Source organism: Sciurus carolinensis, chromosome 11 (assembly GCF_902686445.1).
Source record: "Sciurus carolinensis chromosome 11, mSciCar1.2, whole genome shotgun sequence".
NCBI lineage: Eukaryota > Metazoa > Chordata > Mammalia > Rodentia > Sciuridae > Sciurus > Sciurus carolinensis.
In genome coordinates this window covers 64,646,834-64,667,033 of record NC_062223.1, presented here as the reverse complement: position 1 = coordinate 64,667,033, position 20,200 = coordinate 64,646,834, and the positions used below count along the sequence as shown (strand labels likewise).

The 20,200-nt window shown below is 48.0% G+C and overlaps 1 protein-coding gene across 3 annotated transcripts in view; it reads left to right on the top strand.

Moving 5' to 3' along the window:
• Positions 1-12,940: 12,940 nt before the first annotated feature.
• Mical2 (microtubule associated monooxygenase, calponin and LIM domain containing 2) overlaps positions 12,941-20,200 on the top strand; it is a 208,942-nt gene continuing 201,682 nt past the window's right edge. The window contains exon 1 of one of the 3 annotated variants that reach the window (XM_047516541.1): positions 12,941-13,099. The gene's annotated coding sequence lies outside the window, so the exon portion shown is untranslated. The remainder of the gene's footprint in view (positions 13,100-20,200) is intronic. The other 2 variants (XM_047516540.1, XM_047516542.1) reach the window with 2 other exon arrangements.

Sequence of the window (20,200 nt, the reverse complement as noted above, 5' to 3'; positions counted from 1 at the left end):
GAGGCTCCAGACCCCATCTCCTCCCATCCCCTGTGGGATCCAGCTCCATCTGTCATTGACTCTGCTTCTCTTCTCCCCCTCACCTGACTCTCTTCCAGCATCTGAACATGCTCAAGGTCTAAAAATGAAAATACCAGAAGCCACCCTCTCTTCTGCTTCCTCCCACATTGAGTGTCCCCTTCCAATCATGTGAGATTCCACAGAGAGCCACCTATCCTGACTATCTCACATCCAGTTCACCAACCCCATACCCATCTCTGCATGAATGAATGAAGGAAGTTAGAGGCTGACATTTGGTGTTTACCACGAACCAAGCGAAGTTCTAAAACTATTACCAGTATTAATTAATGTTGTCCCAACGGCATCGCTGCCAGGTAAGTGCTATTGTTATTTACACTTCATAGAGGGGGGAAGGGAGGCAGGGAGCAGGTGAGTATTTGCCCTGGGCCACCAGGATTTGGGCAACAGTAGTGGGTTCCAGAGACTGCGCTCTAATCTTTATGTTTTCCCGTTTCTTACCCCTGCATCCAGAACCACTTGTCTTGAAGGGAAAAATATGCATTCACTGCACATTTTAGCAAAAGAGAGGATCCACGGGTGACTGAAAATTCAAATGAATGTCTCATTTATTTGTTTATTCATTTGTTCATTATTTTATTGTTTCTGAGGTTCTACCAGGTGCAAGGTAGAAAAAGACATGAATCTGCCATTAAGATGCTCAGAGTTTAAAAGGGGAGCCGAGCAGCAACATGGCACGAAAAGAGCGCTGGTAAATCGGGAGCAGGGAGTTAGTGAAGTCCGGAGGGAGTTGCTTATACTGTTTGTAGCAGTGGTTTTGCTATGCATTGGAATCATCATGATCTTTGAAAACTACTGACACCTGCTCCTGTCCCCAGATGTTATCACGTCGTTGGCACTGGGAGTTTTTAAAAAATTTTCCAGATGAATCTAAAGTTCAGTAAAATTTTGGAAATCTTGGTTGAAAGGGTGATGCATAGGGAGTTTGGTTTACAAGTGACACAAAGCCAAACTCTAATGAGATTAAGAATAAAATAAAAACAAAAAAACCAGGGTTGGGAGTGCCATGTTTTGGATTGTTAAAAAAATATTGACCAAGAGTATATCCCTCTGGGTAGGGATTGATGCAGATCTCAATAGATGTCACTAGGATGAAGTCCCCCAATGGTGGCTCTAATCTTGGGTTCCCCTTGTTTGCAAGAAACAGCAGTTCAATCTCTGTGCTTCTTTCTTCACTTCCAGTGCAAAGAAGAGGTCTGATGTCCTCAGAGCTCAAACCAAGCCCAGAACTGCCTTAGTCCTGGACCTATTCCTAGGGCTGAGAGGCGGAGAAGGCTGATTGGCTTACTGTGACCCCATAAATGGGGTCAGGATGGAGGCTGCTCCACCTGGAAGCCCCCAGTGGAGAGTGGAACATTTGTGACAGATCCTATTTGTTCTGGGAGATGAGGGTAAGGAGGTGGTCAGGCCAGATGGAGGAGTTTAACTGTATTTTCCAGAAGGTAGAGGTATTTAAATAGCAGAATAACATGAACACTTTTATATTTTAAGATATAATTCTGCAAGTTATGGAAAGGATATCTACAAATAAAAAGAAAGGCAGTCATTCATAGAAGAGATACCGTGGATCTAAGTTAAGACAGTGTCAATAGAGGTGGACAGGAAGGTAAAGATGTTTCTGAATTATAATTGATAGGATTTGTTATCCAGTTGAAAAAGAAGATTTAGAAAGAGAGAGGAACCACAAGTAATTGAAAATTTACATTCGGAAAAATTGGGTGGATGATGATACCATTAGTGGGATTAGGAGCATAAATCATCAGTCCAGTCTGGATGATTCACTTTGGACATGCCAACCTCGAGATGTCATCTTAGTCCATTTGGTATCACCATAATATCACAAACTGAGTCACTTACAAAGATAAGGAATTGATTTCACATAGTTCTAGAGACTGGGAAATCCAATATCAAGGTGCCACCATCAGTGAGGATCTTCTTGCCTTCATCCCATGGCAGAAGGTAACAGAAACCTGCTCTGAAGACAACAAACCCACTGCTGGGACGGTGATATCAATCCATTTATGAGGGCGGAGCCCTAGGAGCTACACATCTCAACTGTCCCACCTCTCAACACTGTTCATTAGGGTTTAAATTTCCAACACATCAACTTTGGGGAGACCTTTGAAACATGGCAAATGTCTTTGAATACAACCAGGAAGCAATGTCCAGACACAGATGAACAGAAGAATTTGGGGAGAGCAGGAAGACCCTGAGGTCTTTCTGACAGCAGAAGCTGGGTGGTAGGTATGATCGCCCATGGAGACGTGGAGAGGAAGGAGCAGGAAGAGGGCTCGCACAGCCGGAAGCTAAGGTGGACAGGTGGTGTTTGTAAACAAAGCAAAGAGAGTTTCAACAAGGGAAGGTCAGCAGCATCTATGGAGCAAAGCCATGAAGGAGGACAGAAGGTGAAATGGACCATGGCTTTGACCACTAGGAGGGCTTACCACCCCAGCAAGAGCCAGGGTACAGGGTTTGGGGAGGGTGAGAACCAAGATGCAGGGCAAGTATGGATGGATCATTCTTCAAGAAGTCTGATGGCAAGAGGCAGGGCAGTGCCTCAGGGGGAGTCAGGTAATTTGTATATGCTTGTTTTGTAGCTTTTGTTATTGTTTTTGTTTCTATTTGTTTTCTTTTTAAAGTTTGATTTGGTTTGTTTGAGGAGAGAAACTTGACCATGATAAAAGCTACCAGGATAAATTAAAGAAAGAGAAAAGCTGAAGATAGAAAATAGTGGTTTTCCAGATAGACAGAAAGCAGATTAGCAGCTGCTAGAGGCAGGGAGGAAGGGGGAAAGGGAGTGAACTGCTTAGTGGGGGTGGAGTTTCCTTAGGGGAAGATAAAAATGTTGTGAAACTCGATAATGGTGATGGTTGCACAACCCTATGCATTCACTAAATGCCACTGGATTTTACACTTCAAAATGGTGAATTTTTGTGTGTGGCCTTAGCATGCACACACAAAAATAGTCTTGCCATATGCTGCACTTAGTGGGTTTTGTGTAGTTCACTTATTTAATGTAACTTTATAACAACATTACTACCCCCATTTTACATAAGAGAAAGCTAAATTTATGAAAGACTATTTTATTCAACTAGATTGGATACAACTTAATCGATGATTAATTTAATTTCATCATCAATTAATTTAACTACAAAACCCAAACTAAACCATTTTCTCATACCGCCATTATCACTAAAAGATGTCTTAGGATGTACACTGATGCTGTGAGTTGATTTATATCTACCAATGTGTTAGTCAGCCTTGTGTTACTGTAACAAAATATCTGAGATAATCAACTTAAAAAGGGGAAAGGTTTATTTTGACTCATAGTTTTGGGAATTTCAGGTCATGGTTGGTTGGCCCCCTTGCTTCCGGACCTGTAGTAAATAAAGAAGTACCTCATGGTGGGAGTGTGTAGCAGAGGCAACTTCTCCCTTCATGGCAGTCAGGAAGCAAAGAGAGAGAGAAGAGGGGTGGGATTCCCACCATTTCCTTTGAGGGCACACCCCAAGTGACCTAGGACCTTCCACTAGGCCCCACCTCTTGAAAGTCCCGCCATTTCCTAATAGTGCCAAGCTGAGAACCAAGCCTTTAACATGTGGGTCTTTCAGAGTATTCTAGATCCAAACCATAGCAACCAAAGTGTTAATGGTTCAAATACCTGGGTGATAAGGTTATCTATGTTTTTAGAAATTTTTTCTTTTCGATTGGGGACAGCATCGATTTAAAAAATGTTAAGGTTTAATTTTAATGCAAGGAGGAAGAAGATTTTAAAGGTAGGGTATTTCTTTGAAAGGAAATGTCACAGGCATGCAAGAAACAACTGGAGGGGATGTGGACCCACATAGGCACGCGGGAGAGTCTGTGTGCAGAGTGTGGAGGGGGTAGGAACAGAGGCAAAAAGAGGCAAACAGAGGCAACCTGTAGCACAGCCCATAGCTCAGCCTGCAAGGCAGTGACGCTCATCACTGGTGGACATGGGGAGGGAGGGCTCCTGGAAGGGGAACCACAATAACACACTCCCTGAGCCCAGGAGGGCTGGAGAGGAATGGACAGAGGCTGCGCCCGTGGGTATGCTCCATGCCATCTCTCTCCGGCTCCTCCCTCTGCTCCTCCTCCAGGGCCATTCCTCCTTCTCTGTCTGGAAAGAAACACACAACATGAATTTGCTTGCTCCATGCTGTCTGAGGGGCAGCCACAGCCTCATTCCCAGAAGCTTCCCTTGGTCCTCAGAGAAGCAGAAAGCCTCAAGGGAAGACCTCTCAGTATCCTTAGAAGTCACTGAGGCCCGTGCCTTCCTGCTTTGTTCTGGGAGCCTGTGACTCTTGGGCACACACCCAGAACCCTCGTTCAATGGCTTCTTTGATTTCCTCCCAGTTGGACTGTCCAGAATTGTTGGCCAGTGGGAGGTGCCGAGTGGTAGACTGTGCAGAGAAATGGTATTGCCGTTCTCTCTCTCTTGCCTGTGTGCCAAGGGATCAGCACCCCTCGCTGGAGGCATTGCTCAAACCAGTTTGCCTAATGAGCCACTGTCCCGTGGAGCAGCAGGTCACCGTTCATTCCCTCTCCTCAGTGTTTACCCTCTTTTGGGGAATGGCCTACTCTATTACTGTTGTTGTTATTATTGTTATTTTGTCACTTCTTTGACATCTTAAACTGAAATGGCTAAGAGTATTTCCTATTTCTAATAAGCACTTATCATAGTTATAGTACTTTTACACTTAATGGGATATCGTGCTGGTCATCTGTTTCAAAGCGGTCAAGTGACGACTGCTTAGGTTCAGGAGAGAGACAGACAGCTTTGCATTCTAGTTCTGCTAGGTCTCTAACCTCTTTGGTCTTTGATTTTCCCACATGTAAAATGGGGTTAATATTCCTGACCTGCTTTGTGGGTGTCATGAAGATAAGGGCCCATGTAGGCTCTCAAGAAGGGGCACTTTTTATTCACCTATTTTATCAGTTAGGGTTTTCAGGAAGCAGGATCATCAATATGATGTGGAATATGGGATTATTATAGGTCCCAGAGTTCCCATAATTGTGGGAGTTGACCAAGAGGTCCATCGAAGGCTACTGTTGAGATGTCTACTGGGGTCTCTGAAGTTGCTCTAGGTCAAAGGCTTGGCGGATGAGAGGAAACCCAGATGTGAAGTGGAGCAAATCAAAAGCAAACTGGAACACAGACAAACTGAATCCTGGAAGCCAAAGTGGAATTCACATGATTTCTCACAACCTTCAACCTTGATAGCATGGTGACCCTTAGAAGCAGCAGATTAGTGCATATTCCCTGGCTTGGTCTCAGGGGAGTTGAAGGAGGAGAATCTGCAGGACTGGAGGAGCGGAAAACCAGGCTGCACCCCCCATGCCACTGATGCGTGTGAGCTGTAGTCATGCTGTGCTGACCTTCTGTGCAAAGGCAGTTTCCCAGTCTCACACAAATGTTCCTGTGGCCAGTCCTAACTCAGAACTGTTCTGGAAAGGGAATCCTGGGAAGTAGTTCTAGCTCAGTAAGTTGCTACTACATCAAAGCTTCACAGTGAAAAGTGGTTGTCATTTATTGAGAGTCAATGGTATGTCTTCACATAACGAACATCGTCTGAATTGACCTACACTCTGATCACACAAGGAAGAGGGCATGTTCATTAACTAGATTGCTCCAAGTCACACCCAGGTTTGGAACCCAGGTTATTGTAGTCTGAGCTCTTTCTCCCAGAATGTTACTTGTGCAGCTAGCTTGGGTTCCCCTCCCCTTGGCCCCTGCCTAGTCCTCAACATGCTAGGCAAGTGCTTTACCACTGAGTTACATCCCTAGCCCCAAATTAAGGCTTTTCTATTCAGAGACTCAGCTCTATCAGCATAACCGTTGGAATGCCCCTATAGGTCTCACTGATCTCTCAAGGGCGAGGACAGCCCCCCTGAGGCCCCCAGAGCCAGGCTGTCTCAGGTAGTCTTCTGTCACTTGAGTTGCACCTAGGAAAAGATTTTCAGAGAAAAGCAGTAAGGTAGCAGGAATATAATTAAAATTAAAAAGTATTCATCCACTACAAAATGCACCCAATTTAGAGCAAAGTTTGATGGGGGTGGAGGGGAGGTGTGCAGAGTGGATGACGAGGGGCACATCAGGATGACGTGACTTTCTGAGAGGTAAGAAGCACATATTGCTTCCAGGAATCCATATTTGCAGGGGGTTAGGGGGGCATGCGGGTCTATGGCAAGGGTCTAGGCCGGTTAGAGAGGCAGTTGTTGGATAGTGCAGACACCTTGCTTAGTAGGTATATTTTGTTTGTTTTTACATAGATTCTCTCTTAGTCCTTCAGTTAACATTCACTGTCACCCCCACGTGCCAGGTGCTGTTTAAGTGACATGCACTGAGATCTCAACATTGGCTATCACACTGGGGCTCCTCCCAAGGGCTTGGTGAGGGGGACTCAGAGGAGCTTTGGGTTGCCTCAAAAGGAGACCCTGGAATAAGAAATCGAATGTGAGCAGTTTATTGGAAGTAATCCCAGGGAACACTAGTGAGGGCCTGGGCAAGGGTGGAAGGGGAGCGACCGGAAGGAAGTCACTTTAGGCTGTGCAGATGAGCAGGCTGTGGGCACCTGCCACCTTGTCTTACTGGGGACATCTGGGACAGACAGAGAGGTTCAGAACACATCTTCAAGATGTTCTCTGTGAGGAGTGATAAATTTGGGATGTATGCCCCCCATGCTGGCCATCCTTGTTGGCAAGCTGATCATCTCCAGTACTTCAGGTCACCCCTGTGCATTTACTGAGCTTGTTGCAGAGGCTAGAGGAGACCCCCAGGCAGAGCTACAGGTGTCTGCATTAGAAAGCCATGGCAAATATGGAAACCAATGGCATCTGCTCTACCTGTCTGACAGACACTGATTTCTCTCTGTCCCTTCCCAGCTACTCTTGACTTTCACCCAGTTGTTCCCTCCCTCCCATGCAGACTGTGCATGGCAGGAGAAGCTCAGCCCACCCAGCTCTAGGAAGGGCCCCTGACTGCACAGGCAATCTGCACATTCCATTCCTCTGGTTGTGGTGCAGGTTCAAGTGGCCTGTGACCCAATCCAAGCAGAGAGGCTGTCAGGACTCTGCTTGGAATGTCGGGTCAGAAATTCTCCCTTTTGGATAAGGAGGCTGGTGGCAACGAGAGCTGTTGGCACTTGCCCTGTGAGAAAAACCAGCCTAAAGGAGAAGCCAGCAGACCCAGGAAACCTGCAAAGAAAGGTAGCCGGAGTTTCACCTCTGTCCTCCTCAGTTACAGGATCTCCTCTCCTATTGTAATCAGGTCTCCATGGTGGCTCATGGAGCGTGTTTATTGGTAGCCCTAACTTCTATGGAAGGAGAGAACTCCTCTCACTGTGCATCTAGACACTGGTCCTAAAGAAGAATTCTGCTTGGACCATGCATGTGCCTGTTTGCAGCGACCATCGCTGAGGCTCTGTGGCTAACCAGGCCTGGGAGCTATGCCTAGTCCCATGCCAGAAGGGCAGGAGATGATACTGCAATAAGGGGAAATGGAGGAGCTAGCCAATTCCCTCTCCTCACACAGACACTAGCTACGCATCCCCTAAATGGTTCTTGCCCACCCCTTGGCTTCATCTTGAGCTATTTTCATGCTTTATCCACTGTGGCATCCCGCCCAGCCTCCAACAGTGCAGGGAGTATGGCAGGCACTCAGCAAGCACCTGCTCGGTGAGTGGGTGGAGGAAGCCCTTGCAGTTCCTGGCTCTGCACCCCAACTCTGATTGTTTCCGTTGTTCCTCACCCGCCGCCCCCGAGTGCTCGCCACAGCCTGCCATGCATCCCTCGCGGTTCAGTCATGTCTCACAGCTCAGCCAAAGGGCTGTCTCCTCCATGAAGTCTTTCCACTCCTTCCTTCAGTCCCTAGAGAACAGGTGACTCTCTCCTTGCACCCCACAGAAGTTCAGGTTTGGAGGTCAGCCAGTCAGATTCACTCTGTCATATGTTGGAGATGGGCCAGGGACTCTTGTTTCTCTGAGATGCTGTCCTCTCATCTCTGAGGTGCAGATGATAAGGGTACCTGCCTCAAAATGTGGCTGAGAGATATAACATGAGCACAGATTTGATGCTGGGAATCAGCCAGGTCCCCGACCTGGAGTTGCTTATAGAATCTGTACCTCTTACAGAGTCAGAAACCCCTTGTATATCATTTACTGAATGCTTGGCACTGCTCTATGCATGTATCTCCCCATTGCTATTACCCTATTACAGGTAAGAAAACTGCTGGACAGACAGAGGTTAAGTTACTTGCCCAAGGGCACACAGGTAATAATCAGCAGAACTGGGATTCAAACCCAAGCATCTTGACTTCAGAATTTGTGCTATTAACTGCTTGGCTGCGATGCCTGTTGGTCTAACCAACTGTACATATTTGTGGGATGGACATATGATGATGGACAGATGAATATGAGTAAGTCCCTGTGTTAGACAGCTTTTTCACTTCTTTGACAAAAGACCTGATAAGAACAATTTTTGAGGAGGATTAGTTTACTTGGGGGCTCATGGTTTCAGAGTTCTCAGTCCTTAGACAGCTGGCCCCATTCCCTGGGACTCTAAGTGGGACTGGATATCAGGGCGGAAGTGTTTCAGAGGGAAACAGCTCAAGACATCACACCAGGAAGCAGAGAGGGCAACTCCACTTACAGATACAAAATATATACCCCAAAGGCATGCCCCCGATGGCCCACCTCTTCCAGCCACACCCAACCGGCCTTCAGTTACCTCTCAGTTAATCCCTATCAGAGGATTAATTCACAGATTGGGTTCAGGCTCTCCTAACTCAATCATTACCCCTCTAAGCCTTTTTGTATTGTCTCACACATGAACTTTTTGGGGATACCTCACATCCAAATCATAAAGGTCCCCTCCACAGACTGAAACAGAGAAGATTCCTGTCCTGGCCCTTACCCAGCTTCTGTGTGGAAGGTTTGGGAATACAAATTGAGAGCTGTCTCCTTAGCTCCATTCAGTTACAGCAGTGTGTCCTGGGCTTCAGGTTTACCTCAGTGGGAATTTTCCTGGGCTATAGGTGTGGCCCAGCCTGCCATGCAGGTACACTGGGTTTTCTGGCATCACTTGGTCTCTAGGGAAAAGAATTATGCCATTGGACTTCACAGTTGACTTCGAAAATATGTATCCAGCTCCCCAGTCTGTTTAGGACTGGGCTGGTTCTCTCAGGACCCTGTTTCTTCCCCTCTCCACTGTCTACCTCTTTGTCTCTATTGGCTCTGGTCAGTGTGTCTGGTTGGGACATCGCCTCCTGCCTGTAGCTGTAGCTCTCAGCTCTCCAGGCCCGACTTCCTCACATTGCTGGCAATGTGTACACATTCCCCAAAGTGCTGTGGTGTCTCCAAGGGCATTACTGATTCTGGCAGGTTCCAGACAAGTGCCATTTCTTCCCTAAACTGTCTCTGGGAAATCCACTGGAGGTGGGGTAGGCCTGATGAATTCCTAGTGACCTTGAAAACTTTTCTATGTCATAACCATGAACAACGGGTGCCTTCTGAGGCCTATCAGGATGATAAGGGGCTGGAACAAGGCCTCGGTGATTTTACTTCTCACACACCCCTGAGTCTTTGGAGGGAGTTACCAATGTTTCTATTTCCTGGCTTAGAAAGTCCTTCCTGAAGATAGTTCCCAAGATGGCCTGGGGTTAAGTAGCCTCTACTCATCTTTTAATGGTGTTAGAGGACTCTGTAGATAGCAGCCTTCCTCTTCCTCCTCCTGAAAGACCAAAGCACTCTGATAGTAGCCTGGGAGGAAGCCAGTGAGCACCACACTCACTATTTTACCCCTTGCTAGAATGCGTGGAAAGGAGGTCAGGAAGATGGCCAGGAGCACCCGTAAAACTCTCCCTTGCCATTCAAAGACCTTAATGGCCTCTCTACGGAAAATCTCCCAATGGGGAATTCACCCAGTTCCACGCTGACCTTTATTCAAGCACAGTGCTAGGCTGGAAATAAAGGGAAGCCAGACCAGAGGCTCTGCAGCCCTCTCAGAACACAGTCAGGTGGATGCTGATGAGGACAGGGACTGCCAGCTGGAGTTCCTTCAGAGGCGGGCATGCGTGGGGCTGCAGAGACCCGTTGCTTCAGTCAGAGATGAAGATATTTTTAGGGATGAATCTGGGCCTTCCTTTTCTCCCTCCTTCTGATGCTAAGTAGCCATCTGCATCTCCCAGACAACCTCACAGGCAGCATTCTAGAAAAGCAGGCTAGGGAAGTGGTTGTGATTATATATAGAACCCAGAACTGCTACATCAGGAGGTCGAATTTGCCTGGTGTACCAAGAGTGAGAAAGGCTGTGGGAGACCCAGAACCCACTCACTTTCTCTGGGACCCTCGCAAGTGCCTCCTTATGTCTGAGCCTCCATTCATTCATTCAGTCTAACAAGGAGTTAGATAATATTTCTTCTAAGGGTCACCCTTACATTGTGTAACCTTTCCTTTGAAGAACTGAGTTGTATAAACTTCCAGAAAATTCCAGTCCAGCAGGACATTCACTGATCCTGATCATTTTGAGGTTTCACGTCTTCAACCCACTCCTCTGCTCCTCCTCTCCTTTGGTCAGCAATGTCGGTTTGTATGAGGTGACAAGAGGCTCTGAGCCAAGAAGCCCCAAGGTGTGTCTCCCTCTATCCAGTGAGCCCCCCTCAGTTCCCAGCTTGTCATATATCTGAGGAAAACCACAGCTCCCAGACTAATCTAGTGAGGGTCTTTCTCATTTGAGTTCCTGAGATAAAGATTGGGAGTGGGGGAGAGGAGGCAGAGTCCTGGGAATGCACTGGCGAGTTCTCTTTTTAAGCTGCTAGAACTTCTGTGCTGAGTAATACTATCTCTGTTAAAAACTTCATTGGCCCACAGTGTTCCTGAAATAATGACAAATTTGTTTTAATCTGAAGTGAAAGCATTGTGCTGTAGATAAAGCAATGGGAATTATTTTAAAAATTGAACAATAAATAACACAATAATACAGTTCCCATAGCATCATGTGTTTCTGGTTATTCATCTGCTGCCTTATAAGTTACATGAGTACAGGAACCACATCTAGGATTTGTTAAATGAATGCATGATTGTCTACGTTCCCATCCCCAACTTGGGTGTCTCAGGTCCAGGTCAATAGCAACAGGTCTTTTCCAGTGAAGTCAAGCTGGAAACAGAGATAAAGGTGTTTCCTAAAGCTCCTCACTGTCTTGAGTTTGCTATAGCACTCTGCAAATAAGATAGGGCCAGGCCAGCCATGTCTCCTTTCCCTTACAACAGTCCTGAGCTCAACAGAATGCTTGAATGGACTGGCAGTGGTCAGGCTAGAGCAGTTCTTTCAGGAACAGACCTGACCTATCTAGTGCCCTACAGACAGCTATAGAGGTTCAAGATGCAATGGTTAGGCCACTCATAGTTATGCCAATTCCGGAATCAGATAGATCTGGGCTCAAATTCACTTACTAACCATGATAAGTTGCTTTACCTCATTGATCTCTGTTTCCACATCTGTGAAACAGGATGATAATAGAAATGTATTCCTGTAGATCATGTGTAGGGGACAACCCATCAACTGATGTCACAGGCAGAGTTTCATCAGATGGAATACTGCCCCTCTGAGTTGGTGCTGTGCAAACTAAGTGGGAACAGCTTTTTGGAAAAAATCATCTGTATGATGTTGATAAGATTCTGAGGATGCTAAGGGAGCTGTCAGGTGGAGCAACACCTGGGAGTATCCAAAAGGCCAGGAGTAGGATCACATAGTAAAGAATAGAGAAAAAATAGGCCCCAGGTTTTGGGGGCAAACTGTTTTGTTTGCACTTTCCTGGCAAGGGAAAGTGGTCTTTCCTGAAGGTGGTCTTATGCTGGGAAATTCCAGCAGCCCGGAGCCATAGTACTCTTTGCTCATTACCTGAACCTGCCTGTTTTCCTCCCTCTGGGTCATCTCAGTTCCAGGAACGTTTATGGATGCTTAGGTTGGGTAAAGCCCCATGATGGCGCTGGGCCCCAGAGGTGAGTCGGCCATTGTATCTGCCCATGAGGTTGCTCGGCTCATGGTCACAGCTTCAGCAGTATTTTCCAGGTGTTTTGCAGTACTTACACTGTTTAAAGTGCTGCCTGTCTCTTCCTAGACCCCATATTATTTACACTATTTTCTGTCAAGGTTTTTCTTTGGAGGTGTGGTGTGGTCTTTGGGCAACAGGGAAAGGTGGGCAGGACAGAGACTAAGGTGACACCCAAGAAAGAAGGTGTTTAGGTAATTCGACTGAGGTAACACAGATGGTCTGCACCACCACCTGTCTTCCTACAAGTTTTATCCAAATCAAGGCTAGTTCGAATGAAGGCCTATTAACTAGCAGAGCAGTTTGCTGATGCTTGGGGTGGTCACCAACCAACGCAAAGAAGGAGATTGACAGGGTGTACACAGTACAGGAAGTCCTATACTGCTCCCTCATGTCCAAAAGGGGACAGTGAGTCGCTTTCCAGCTGCCTAGGCCAAGGACCTTGAGGCTCAGTCCTTGCCTCTCCCTTGACACTAGAATACCAACACCTGGGTTTTCATCTTGCAGCACTACCGCACCCTGCTCCCATCAGCCCTAGTCTGGTCTCAGACCTGCGCTGGTCAGGGTGGGAGAGCCTGGCCGCTCCTTGTGCTCTGGGCCGGGCTTCGGCCCACGTGCGCCAGCGGCAGCAGTGGTGACAGCCGGCCCCACGAGGGCGGGGTGGGCGCGGGGGTGGACTCCGCGCCGCACTGCCATTGGCCGTGCACCTCGGTTTGGAGGCGGGGCCTCGCCCCCGGATGCTCTGTCATTGGCCGCCCCGCCAATGGGGGCGTTTCCCAGTCCGTACAGCCGCACAGCGCAGAACTGCAGGCGCCCGGCCGGCTAAGCCTGCGCGCGGCCGCCTCGCTAGCTCTCGGCTCCGCAGGCGGCCCCCAGGTCCGGACCGCTGCGCCCACAGCCTGAGGCGGAGGCAGGAGCTGACCCGAGGCCAGGCTGCCCAAGAGTCTTTCGGTAAGGCGGAGGCGGCGTGAGCCTAGGGCGGGCGGGTGAGGGTGGGAGCTGTGCCAGCTCTGTCTGGACTCTGAGCCCTGCCCTGCGCCCGGGAGGGTCAGGTGCGGTCGCCGCATCCCGGGTCTCAAACCCACCCGGTGAAGCGCGCAGCTAGCAGGTGGCACTGCCGATGGAGCCCAAGGCGTCCCTGGTCAAGTCTCAGAACCAATTAGAACGTAATAGAAACCTACTGGTACTCCGAGCTGTCTCTTACTCCTCTCTCCAACACCCAAACCCTGCGATTCTAATCCTAAACGTTAGAGCGTGGTGGGCGCTACTCGCCGGCAGTGCCATCTGTCATTCAGCAGATCATTCCCAAACTTAGCTTCCTAGGATTTGGGTTTCGCGCCCCTCCTTTCGGCTCTTCACTGGGCACCCCCCACCCCCATTCCTCTCCCTCCTTAATAACAGGAAGTTAAGTTGGGCCAAATGTCAGTGGCGAGGCCGGCTGCGGACTGGGACCCGAGCTGGGGCCGGGTCCGCGGCACTGCCCCCTAGGCATCTCGTGCCCGGAGCAGTCCGCTTTCACCACAGGCCCAGGAGCACCCGGGTCCGGGCGTCCCGACGCCCGCCCTGTGGTTGTCTGACTGGCCCTTAGGAAAAGTGGGGTCTTGCTCGCAAGCCCTACCGCGGTTGTCTCGGTTGCCAGTCGGAGCAAGTGGGGTTAACTTTATTCCAGGTCAGCCTCATCTGTCAGAGCTGGGAACGGCTTTTACTGGATAGGGAAGAGGCGTGTTGAAACCAGAGTAAACGTGTGTCTCCTTCCACATTGTTTGTTCTGGAGCCTGGGTTCTTAAAGCGGAAAGAGCTTTCATTTGTAAGCCCATAGGACCTATGGGTCTACAGCGGTGTGCTGGCCCTCTTGCTGACAGTCTGGTCTGCTCATTACAGTCTTCAGTGGTTTGGGTGAAGGATGAAGTCACTAACCAGCCCCCTTGTGGGCAGATCCTGGGGGCGGGGGAAGCCAAGCGATCAGTTGGCCCTCTACATTTGCCTATCTGGGTTCCCTGGCACCAGTGCCCTCTGTGCTGGTTTCTTCTGCAGGGGCAGAGGACCCAACAAGTGGGCCTTGAGTCCCCAGGACAGCCTGAACTGATGTTCTGGAGACTTTAATTGCAGTAAGAACTAGCCTTTTTCAGGCAGAGGGAAGATGGATTTATTAAGCACCTCCTGGGCAGCAGTTCCTGTCCTGGGGCATTTGTGCAGCTGATTTCTTGGTTATTCTCCAAAATGTCTGAGTGTTGCCCCCCACCCCCAACCCATTTTAGAGATGGGGAAAGAGAAAGTGTCTGAGCCAGGTCATGGCTCTGTCCATGCTAAGTCCAGGGCCTTTTCTGCTACCTGTAGGCTATGCACGCAACTGTGGCTCCTCTGAGGCTGACTGAAGCTTCCTGGCCTCCAGAGGCTTCTGTCGACCAGGATTTCAGGAGATATTTCTTTAGCAAAACACTTGGACTGACCCAGGTCAGCCCAGGTTGTTCAACCTGCAAACCCGTTGCTTGCCCTGTCCTCTGGTCACGGGTGATGGATAGTGCTGGCCATGGTGTGATAAGGAGGGATTGACTGCTGATGTTAGGGCACTGTTCCCCCCCCCCCCCGGGTGGTGACAGGACCACCAAAAAAAATGACTTCATGAGGTCATTGACTTGACCTCAATTTTGAGAGCTGACTTTTCCATTCATCTGGAAGGATTGTTTTAGGTGAAATAACCTTGACCTTAAGACAGATTCTTCAGTTTTATGAATTTTCTTTTCATTTTCTTTCCTTCTTTCCTCTTTTTCTTTCTTCTTTGGAGGGGGAAGGCAGGTGTTGAGTATGCCAGTTGTGGTTGTGGGCTGATTGAAATTCAGTTTGACATACCTTTATGAAAATATGCATCACTTTTAACTCTGCCCACTTTCTTCTTCAGGCCTAGGGCTTTGACTTTCTGTTCATCCCTTCTTGCAAAATAAAATTGCTATTTGCTGGAAAATCAATTATACTTTAGTACAAATTAGCTTAAGGACTATGACTGGTTGTGGCTGTGAAGTTCCATTCCCAGGAGCTGCAAGGAGCATCCAGATAATCCCCATTCCTTTTTGCCTGTGATTGGGGTGTATCTCTATTCTCTCTGCCAATGCTCATATCCCTGCCTGGGTTTGCTTTCCAGCCATGGGCCTGCTCCCTTCTCTCCCCTCTGCTGAAAAATAGAGGTCCTGCTTTCTTGGTGTAGAGGCTTGGCCAAAGAATTGGGCTAAACATTGCTGAACATCATTAGCCCTCAGAGGACTAAAGAGCCAGGGAAGAGAATACTGTTCATCATGCTGTGACATTTCATTCTTTGTATGATTAGAGCCCTGCATTAGCCCTCTGAAGAAGTAGATGGGGCTGTTCCCATTTTACAGACCAGGAAACTGAGACCCAGAAAGGTTGCCACTTGCCCCCCTAAACAGCTAGTAAGATAAGATAGGATTCCAGCCTTGGTCTGTTGGGGGGAAGGATAAAAACACTAGGGAAGCAGGAAAACCTTGTGGCTGTCCTCTGAACTCTGGAGCTTGGCATGGAGAATTCCTCTGCTGGACTGACTACTCCCTACCTTATATTGTAATTAAGTGTGAACACATCTTCTCACCCCACTATAAAATGGTTTTTAAAACCCTCATAAACTTGGCAGATTTATTTTCTGGTTTTCTCAAGTCCTTCTTGCTCTGTAGTTTCATAGCCTTTCACACTGGTCTCTTTTAGGGCATCTACCATGATGTGTTACAGTCCTGTATTAAAAAAATATTATGAACATTTTCAAACACTTAAAACTTGAATAGTCTAATGAGACCCATATACTCATTACCCAGCTTTATTAGTCATCAAGATTGTCAGATTATGCTAGTTTAATGTCCTTTTCCTTTCCCTCTGTTCTTTCTTCCTGAAGTATTTTAAAGCAAATCTCTGATGTCATGTCATTTTGCACCTATATAATCCAGTACTCATCTTTTTGAAAAAGAATCTTTTCTTGCAAAGACACACTGTCATTACTGCACAAAACAAAATCAACAATATTTCTTTGGGATCACCTGTCTTATTTGGATATTCTTCATTGCCAGAAATGATCTTTATAGCTGGTTTATTGGAGTCAGGAGCCAGTGTGCATGCTGCATTTGGCTGTTAGTCCTTTCATGCCTGTTTTAATCAGGAGAAGTTCCACTCTGTTTTAAGGGCCTGTCTCTACTCCCAGAGGACAGCAAGCCCCTTGAGACCGGAGTCCTCTTCTGTGCCATGCCATGCACAGAGTGAAGTCCTGTGTGTGGGACCTGGCAGAGACTCAGTGGGCATCTGTCCAGTTGTATCATGGCCACTCAAGAAATGTATTTGGAATGAGTGAACCCTGTTGGGGTTGTGTGACTGCCATGCATGTATTTGGATAAGAGGTTTAAAAAAAATTGACTTGCTCACATGTGGCTGTTTCCTCAGCAAGCATCAGTCTATAGACATCCTGAAGCAGTAGCTTGGCCTTGCTGACTGGTTTGTGGAGGGGAGCCCCAGACAGCCCCATCAGTGCCCTGAGAGCAGCTGGTCTCTGCAGATCAAAGGTGGGCTGATGGGACTGAGGTCGTTTTTACCCAAACTTTGAACTCTGCCACAGTTATGACTATGCTATGACCTAGGTCCTTGGTGCTGGGCTTGGTGAAAAACACCACATGGCTTTTCCTCCTTCTCTGAGCAGTGCTTTTCTTCCCTGTACCTTCTAGAGCTTTCTTGAACCTGCTTCACACTTGGGTAAGTTATGGAGCATTTCTCCAATCACCATTCATCTGCAAATGTGGAGGAGGCAGGGCACCACAGAAAATAAGGAATTTTTTCTGTAGAGATGGTGTCACCCCTGGCTCCTTGCAGGAGACCCGAGGCTCAGGAGGGAGGGAAAGGATGAACCTATCGTCCTTGACGATGCACTTCAGTCAGGCATCTCCTTCTGGGTTCTGGTGCTTTGGGACATGTCTTCTTATCCCACCCCTACCCTGTTGAGGCGCCTCTCTGCAACAGCCCTCAAAATGAAAAGCTAAATTTTTGTTTGATTTTGTTTCCTGTTGATTTTTTTTTTAACACAGTCTTTTCCAGCAGGAAGAAATATAACAAAATTTTAAGCCTCTCTCTGAATGGCAGTGCCAGCGTTGATTTTTCCCCTTTATTGTTCATTTCTCAGTATTTTTTCCAAAATTTTCGGAGTAGAAATTTTCATAATGAAAAATATTCAAAATATTCAAATATTCAAAAATTTTTTTTTCTCCTCAAAAACAGGACTCCAACTGATTTGGAGTGGATAGACATAATTATACATGTATTTGGTGTAGCTATATATGTCCACAGGGCTATTGGGATTTTGGTATTTGCTTGGATCATTATTTTGAAGAACATCCCTGATCTTGCCAAAAGTTAGGAAATAAAGGAAGCTGGGACACAGGAGATAGAAAAATGTGAAAGACACCATGAAACTCACCCTCCCTCCCATTGCGCTTCCTGAGAATATCATTTTGCTGTTCTGCAAAGGAGAGCTTTCTAATGTTAGGCTCTCCGTTTTGATTTTCTTATTCCAGGAGGTTGAGCCATCAGCTGAGATAAAATGACACAGTGTGTTAGGAAAAGCAGGCAGGGCCGAGCTGCTGGCTCCAGGGACCATCTTGTTCTCTTGGGAAAACGCCTGATGGCTAAACACCCTGCGCAGCTCACTCGGGTGCCCTGGCCCTCCCTCCTCCTGCTTCTGTTTTCCTCCCTGCACCCTCCCCAGATGTGGAAAGCATGGCTGGTTGGGGCTGATAAGGCTCCTCTTTCTAGAGCATTGATCATCTTGTCTCAGAATTCAGTGCTGGGGGGAGTGATAGGTGACATGGGCCCTTAAGTCACAAAGCCTCACTGTAGGATCGGACCCACCATGGGTCTGATTCTGAGGGTCTTTCAAGGAATATCCATCTCTGCGTCCCAAATACAGTCTTTGGTGGTGGCCATGTGTGGCATGGTTTCTTCAATGTGCTTGCTCTGCACCTGCCCAAGCATGCAAATATGACGGTTGTTATCACGGGAAACGTGCTTCTGTCTCGGTGGGGCCTGGCAGGCAGCTGTGTATATTGGATAGCGTTGTGTTTCTAGGGTTAGAATTGTTAGGGTGTTCTCTATTTGTCTCTCTCCCCTGAGGTCAGGGTCATTTCCCTGCTTTCCTCTCCACCCCAAATCTCCACTTCCCAGCAGCTCTCTGGATACCTCGCAATACCTGCATTTCACCAAGGCTTGCTCAGATTTCTTTTGGGGGAACAGAGGTAAGGGTGGGCCCAAGAACAGGGACTGTTTCCAGCTGGTTTGTGACTCAGGTTTCTCTCCTTCCCTGAGCAATGGGGGACATCCATTGCAAATGCCCTTTGTGCTGGCAGCAGGAAGAGGGCCACAGAAGTTGGACAGGGGCTACTGGTGTCCCTGAGCTGCTGCAACAGCAGGTTTGTGGGACGTCTGTGGCCCAAGCTCCTGACGCACCCTGTTCAGAAGCCTAGCACATGCCAGAGACAGGAGCAGGTCTGAGAACTCCCCGTGCTGACCTTGCCACCATAGCATCCACATGCCGAGGTGCCTCTCAGACCCTGAATGACTGACGTTGGCCGCTTATCAGAGTACTGACTGTATTTGGCAATGACTTGTGAGATCTCAGCATATTGCTGAGAGCTGGGGAAATGGGTGTAGGGAAGGTTGGAGAGATGCCTGGAGAACAAGTCAGTTGGACCTTTTGGTTACTAAAGAAAGCTGCTCCTGGAGCAGAGTGGGCCCAGGGTCTGTGGGGCGGTCTGTCTGCAGACACCTCTGCTGGATGCCTATTCATCCTAGGGGAGAAGAATGTAGGTGGAGGTGCCATAGGCAGTGTTCATGGCTGCCACAAAGTCAGGGCACTGTCGGTACCACCAGCAGGACAGCTGGGATTTGCACAATCTGACACACAGAGCCAGGAGCACCCTGCTTGAAGAAAGGAGGTCTCTGATAGCTGGATGAAAGGGCAAACAGGAGAGGAGAATAAGCAGGGGCACCAGGGAAGCCTCTTTCCAAACTCCCAGGGACAGGGTTCCGTCTGTCTCTTTTCCTTAGGAAATGTCCTGTGGGGCCTTGGGGACTGTGGATCCCACGTTGGGAGAGCTTCCTGGCCATCTGCCCAGACGTTATTGTTTGGAAGGAGAGAGGAAGCACTGGATAAAAATCTCAGGCTGCTTCTGGAGTCTAGGTGCACCTCAACCAGGGGACCCAGCTGTTCTTCATGACCCCAGTGTCCATCTCCAGCTTGGGTATATCTGTTGTTTTGTATTTGGTAGCTTGAGCTCTCTTAAGAGCAGTTTCCTGCTCCCTTCCCCAATGACACTTACGTAAATACACGGTACTCACCTACACACATACATAGGTGCAAAGTTCTCACCGCCACCCATACGTATATGAACAGTACTTGCCCCACATGCACAAAGATTCTTGGTTAATATTCACACAAAGGGAACACAGTGAATAAGTAAGTCTCCCTTCTGTCCTTGCCCTGCAGCCCTCTGTTCTCTTCTCATTGGCAGTTGTCATCCCCAGTCTTCTGGTGGATCCTCCCAAATATGTTTTAGAGACATCCTCGTGCCTGTTTCACCCTTGGCTTTTCCATGGGCCTGCTGGGATGGACAGTATGTGAAGACACCAGGGCCCACAGGGCTGCAGAGAGTTGGCAACTATTACATTAACAGAAGCCTAACTATTGCCCCCTCCACCCTATTTTGCCACCTCTCCCCTTTAGGGTTCTGGGAATGTGGAGAACCTGGGCACTGAGAATAGACCTCAGGGCATGTTCTCAATGCAGGTGATAGAACAAAACAAACGAAAAACAAGTTCAGACAGACCTGGGTTCCAATCCTAGCCACATGGCCTCGGGCAAGTTCATGAGCCCTAGTATTTAGTTTATAAAAAGGAGGTAATTACGTCTATCTCAAGGGATGGATGTAAAGATGAAATTAAAATATTTGTGAAGTGGCTTGCATAGGGACACATTCAGAATGTCAGTTTTCTTCTAGTTCTAAGAGTGACCCA